Source organism: Taeniopygia guttata, chromosome 3, assembly GCF_048771995.1.
Source record: "Taeniopygia guttata chromosome 3, bTaeGut7.mat, whole genome shotgun sequence".
NCBI lineage: Eukaryota > Metazoa > Chordata > Aves > Passeriformes > Estrildidae > Taeniopygia > Taeniopygia guttata.
This window is the reverse complement of record NC_133027.1, coordinates 22,029,969-22,036,138: the sequence shown is the minus strand read 5'-3', so window position 1 is coordinate 22,036,138 and position 6,170 is coordinate 22,029,969. Positions and strand designations below refer to the sequence as shown.

Here is a 6,170-nt window from a genome sequence, read left to right as displayed (position 1 = left end):
AAGCAGAGTAGGAAAACAGCTACTGCACATTGTGTGATGCTTCCTTTAATTGTATTACTGAGGCCACCCCATGTGCATATTGATTAACAAGGCCCACACTAACTAAAACAAGGAAAAGCTTTATAAGAAATTCCACTTGTTTCTGTAGCAAACAAACAGGGAAATTAAGCAAGAGTCTTGGACAAGGAAATTTTAGTCTGCTATCCTTCATAATGATTGCAGCCAAGATCAAAAATGTTAAGGGCTAGAAGTTTCATCCTCGTTCTTTTAGCCAGATCTACTTGTGCATAAATCACTTGAGGAGCTGAACTGGACTGATGGAATCCATTGAACAGACAGCAGGTATCACATCTCTGTACTTAAAACAAAGATTTTCCCTTAAATCCCTCTGAGATTCATCACTTTTGCTTTTCAACGGCACTGTGGAAAACTCAAAGAGGGGTTTCAGTCTCATAAGGCCAAATTTAATTTGTTATAATATATCAATGTTAATGAAGGATAATGTGCAATTTTTAATTACTTGTCAAAATCCTATTCCCAACGAAAAGCTAGAAATATCAGTTACAGGTATCACAGCTAAATAAATTCTTAATGATAATAATCACTGTAAATTATTACTTAATGCCTAAAACAATCATAAAGAAGTTCTGTTCACAAGTTCAATTTTATACCACCAGTTGCAATGCTGGTGTCCAAAAGAAAGATTGAATTTCACATTCCATTAGCAATACAGGTGAAAAAAAAAATCTACCAAATAAAAAATGACATGTTCTGATTGGAAAAAAAAAAAAGAAAAACAAACAAACAAACAAACAAACAAAAAAAACCAAAATCTGGTTAGCACAATTGTTGATTGATAAGGGCCAATCATGGTTTGCATCTAGTGACTCTTCTAAATGAAATAGAATTGTTTGGGAAATAGGAAGAAAAGGATAAAAAGTTCTGCCTAATTTATTTCTTTATGTGAAAATGTGCATTTTACTAAGTCATTTCCTTTTCAAATGAACTCCCCACTTCTTTGAAAGGCAGCTGCATTGAATCATTTATGACTCTAAAGTCTTTACAAAACACTGTTTGATATAAGCAGGAACTAAATACTCTCTTTTACGATAGACCTTGATACTGTAGAATGACTGGTAGATTTTCCAGAGGTCAGATGTTTGGTTGGGTCCATCCTTGTAGTCAAAAAAATTAAATCTAATTCCTGGAGAATTTCAGATCTGGATTCTCTAGAAATTACAGCTATTGTGACACTGCCTTTGGCAGACAGAAGATCTATAGAGAGACTTTTCTTCATTGAAGATCAAAGCTATAAAATAGTACTAACACTGACCAGCAAAGCTATGGTATAGCCATACCATTGACATGAAAAGGAGAGGGCTCTTGCAGGCTAGGATGTCAGAATTTCTTCATATTTTGATAGTATCAACGTGCAAGATGCATCTGTCAGCAGAATAGCTTTGTGAACAATGATCCCTCACTAATTTGGAGGTAAGACTGCAAAAACATCTGGCTGCCTCTTAATGCAAGGGTTGAAGAACAGCTGTAACAACAACGAAGAGAAAGGCAATCTTGAAAGACCATATACAAAAAATATAGCACTAATGCCTTCTTTTAAAAATAATGAGTTTGCTTCAAAAATAGCATTTTTTTCTTCTTACCAACATCTCCACAGAACTTGAGTTAGAGACTTTAAATACTCCTTCCTTCCTCCCTCCCTCCCTCCCTCCCTCCCTCCCTCCCTCCCTCCCTCCCTCCCTCCCTCCCTCCCTCCCTCCCTCCCTTCCTTCCTTCCTTCCTTCCTTCCTTCCTTCCTTCCTTCCTTCCTTCCTTCCTTCCTTCCTTCCTTCCTTCCTTCCTTCCTTCCTTCCTTCCTTCCTTCCTTCCTTCCTTCCTTCCTTCCTTCCTTCCTTCCTTCCTTCCTTCCTTCCTTCCTTCCTTCCTTCCTTCCTTCCTTCCTTCCTTCCTTCCTTCCTTCCTTCCTTCCTTCCTTCCTTTTCTCTTCCAGACATTTCTTTGCAGTAGAATGTTCAGAATGTACTCAAGAAATTTGTATCTCAAAATTATTACTGTCAATGAAAAAGAAAAAGTAACCACCTGGTCTCCCTGTATGTTTAAGCTTAGAGCAACTAAGAACTTTCTCAACGTCGCACTGTTTCATTCTGACAAACTTTATAACAGGGCCATTATTTTTACCAATTTTTCTCAAGTAACATTGCTTCAGAAAACACTAATCTGAGAATGTTTGTGTAGGCTTTCTGACCTAACAGGCTTTAATTTTTCTGTCTTTTTGTTTTCTGTTTTATGTCCTTTGTCAAACACAGTTCCTTCACTTGCGGTCCTGTGTTCCTTTCCTTTCCTCCCCCTTTTCCTCCTTCCCAATTTTCTAAGTTCATATAGACAAAAAATGATCTTTTCCTATCTGGTTTTTGATTTTACACATATCTGATGTGTTTGAAAGATGATCAGAAGACTTTATGACAAAACTGAAGGTGCTGTTCTAAAAAATCATTCTAGAAACCATGGAAAAATAGATTAAAGAGGAAGGAGTTGAAGATGACAAAAGTGTGATCAGGTTAAATCTCATATTAAATCATCTGTTCTCCCTGGACAAATTTTTGGGAAAGGTGGAGAGAGACATGACAGCATCTGCAGATCGTTCAAAAGCTCTCAAAGGGTCTGGAGAGCCCAAAGGAGGAACCTCACACAGTGAGGCTCCAAGCTGAAGCACTGTCTCCAAGTCACAGCCATGAGGAAAAGCCTGCAAGATCTCAGTAATATTTCTTGATTATTTGCTAAATATAGCAACACAGTCTAGATCCTTTGGTGCATAAATAAAATTCTGCTTCACATATTCTGTGCTTTGCCAGGATGCAAATATGGCTACTATGTCACCCCAATATTAACTGAGTCTTGTGCTGCAACAACTAAAGTACCAGAGTTTGGACCTTTGCAAATTGAAATGTGGGTTTGACATCATATTCAGGTCCTTGTTATGGCTGATGATAAGCTTTGTTTTGAAGGTGAAACAAAGTCAAATTCTATAACTTCACATGTTGCCAAGAGACAAAACAGTCGTCTTTTGGCCATATCTCATCAGAGGCACTGGCACTAATCCATTTCCAAGCATCACAGCTCATAAACTCAGAACTATTATGGACTCGATAAAGTCAATCGATACATTAGTTAAGTGAGATGGAATGATTTAGCTCTTAGGGAAGAAAATATAGGGCTCAGTTTTATTAAATGCTGGGTTTGAGCATCCCGGAATAATGAATTATAAGAAAATCATTCAGACAAACACACCTGTCTTGGCACATTCACTTGAAATACAACCAGGAAAACACAGTCTTTTTGTTTTGTTTAAATAAATTGAGAGGACTTCAAATCAAGGACTGCTTCTTAGTACCTGTTTCACAAAAGCTTCTTGAAGAGCTTTGTTCTGAGACCCTACTTCATACCGAGTATGTGTAATGGCTCGACAAGAACCTGGATTTGTCAAACTCTAAAGTATCAATGTAGGACTGACAAGTTTTTCCAAGGTAGAGAAACCTATAGCACTTATATGACTTCTCCCTACTGACAAATCTGAGCTAGACAGAAAAACATAGTATAGTGACAATGGGAGAAAATGGGGTACTCTGGATATCATGATTTGTATTAAAAATACATTTTGATACAAATTCTTTTCAATCTTACATGCTAGCTTAAAGTAATGAAGGTAGACAGATGCATGTATTTACATATATCCAAATAATCAATAATATACATTGACTTATCACAATCTTTATGAGGTCTGTTTTAGAAAATAGTTGAATCTGGTTTTATTTTAGAAAGTAAATACATTTTATTTAATGCTTCCTACCTGAAGAAAAAAAATATTCATAATATAGGATAGGGAAACTGCATCATTTTAACAAACAAACAAAAAAAAACCCAAAAACAAAAACATTGAATACTTTAATGAAATTATATACAGTATTGCAATATTCAATACTCAAATATACATTAATTTATATAAGAGGAGTTAAATCTCCTTCCTCCTCTCTCAGCCTACATTTTCATTTTAGAGAACCTTACTTACATTCTAAAGGAAAGTTCCCAAGCTGACATGTACTACAAATTCTAATTTTGTTTTGTTTTGTTTTGTTTTTTTGTTTTGTTTTGTTTTGTTTTTTGTTTGTTTGAGGCTTCTAGCATAAGCTATGGTAGTGAAAATGTGCATTGAAATTACTGGTTAGCCTGTCTACTAAAAATAGTTATTTCAGCCATAGAAAACAACATAGTAGAAATATCCTTTCTATAGATTATTTCTCATAAATTTTCTGTTTCTTGCAGAAAGACAATGTGAGAAAGAGTACTCATTAACAGTGGAATGCAGGAAGAAGTAAAATCATCCAGCAATAGTTCAAGAAAGCATATTACAGTATGTCTGTAAACCTGGTTTTCTCTAAGGGTGACTGAGGGCCAGAAAATGACACGACAAAGATGAAGATAGCCCTGACAGATTATTTAACCCTGCCAGTCTGCAAAAAAACCCATCAGTAGTAACATTAATATTCACAGTGGTACCCTGTGATGCTTTCATAATTTAGATTTGACCTCAGTGAGAAACCTGGCAAATTACTTTTGTTCCCATGTTTCCAGTCTTTTATGAAAGGATGATAACACCCCTGCATCAACCCTGCATCGTGGTTGCCCAGTAAGCACCCACAATGTTTCATATCCAGGATTTTGCAGTCTAGAACTGAAGCACACTGGAAAAGCTGATACGTGCAGAAGTCACTATGGTTACTGCCTACACTTTCTTTGCTCCAATAAGATCTTTCATTTCCATAAGCATTAAAATTCACCAAATGCACCAAAATTATTCAGAAAAAAAAAATAGTCTCTTTGGTTTATAAGCCTTTTAGCTGTGTTCCTTTTATCTTTTTAAGTATAGACTCTGAACTGAGGCATATTATTCCACATCTGAATATAAAAAAAAGTATTGCAGGATGGACCTTGTGGTGGGAATGCTTTGTGGAGTCCCAGCTTCAGCAGCGTGTGTGGAACAGCTGTCTGATATTGGCCAGTGCAAAGCCAAAACCCAGAAAGCACTGCACAGGATGCCAGAAAAAAAGGCACTACTGGAGATTAGCTGGAGATTTAGCAAGCCAAATTCAGATTATTGTCCTTAGTATTATTGTATATCTTTCCAATATAAGAAAATTAAAAGTTCATCTTCTGTGGTTAGATTCCCTATCCATTGTAATAAGAAACAGCTATATGTAAAACGAATTTTGGGTTGTTTCTCTTTTTTTTTTTTGCTTTGTTTTATCTTACAGCAATCAGCATGATTCTTTCTTTCAGTATTCTTATATAAATGTCAAACTAGCTAGAGCCTGTAATATTTCCTGACCTCACAGTCACTCAGTATACGAAGCTCTTTAAAATTGTATCCAGTGGCTGCATGCTCAACAGTCATTTAAAATATTTCTTAGTTTTATCTTTTTACTTCAGTTAGCTTTCTACTTAAGTCCCTTCCAAGCACACTGAATGATTTTATTCCCTGGTGTTGCCTGTTATTTTGAAAACCTCCCTGAACCACCATTGTCAATTCTCCTACATACAAGTAAGCCTATTTTTTCTTTTCACCTCAACTACCTCCTTACAGCTAGTTGCTTTTACTGTGACATGTTTGACAGATTAATATATTCTTTATCAGTTCAGTTACTTCCCTTTATTTTTCCTATATGTGATTTTGCTGATGTTCCCTTTAGGTGAAAGTTCTTAATATTACTCTTCAATACTCAATGAGGTCTTTTCACTGAGAACCCTTTTTCAGAAAGAGCAGGGTGCTCACTGCATACAGGACATGCAGGTAAAACACTTGACACCTTCAGCAGGAATGACACCGAACTCAGCTGTGGTTTATAGCGAAGCAGTGCCAGCAGAGGCTTATTCCTGCTGCTGAGGTAGGAGATATAATCCCCTCAACACCCAAATCTACAGCATCTCTTCCAGCATTGCCAGGCCCAAAGAGTCAAACAAGACCCCCAGTACTCACAGACTGAACTTTTCCAAAGTCATAAATACTTTCTTAAAAAGTAGATATGAAAATTGCTCTTGACCTTTCAGACCAAATGTCCAACTTGTAAGAACTCAGAATACTGCCTATCACATCATTA

The 6,170-nt window shown here is 36.4% G+C and overlaps 1 protein-coding gene across 35 annotated transcripts in view; it reads right to left on the bottom strand.

Moving 5' to 3' along the window:
* Positions 1–6,170, bottom strand: part of DLGAP2 (DLG associated protein 2) — a 447,444-nt gene that overhangs the window by 321,649 nt on the left and 119,625 nt on the right. The gene's annotated exons all lie outside the window — the stretch shown is intronic.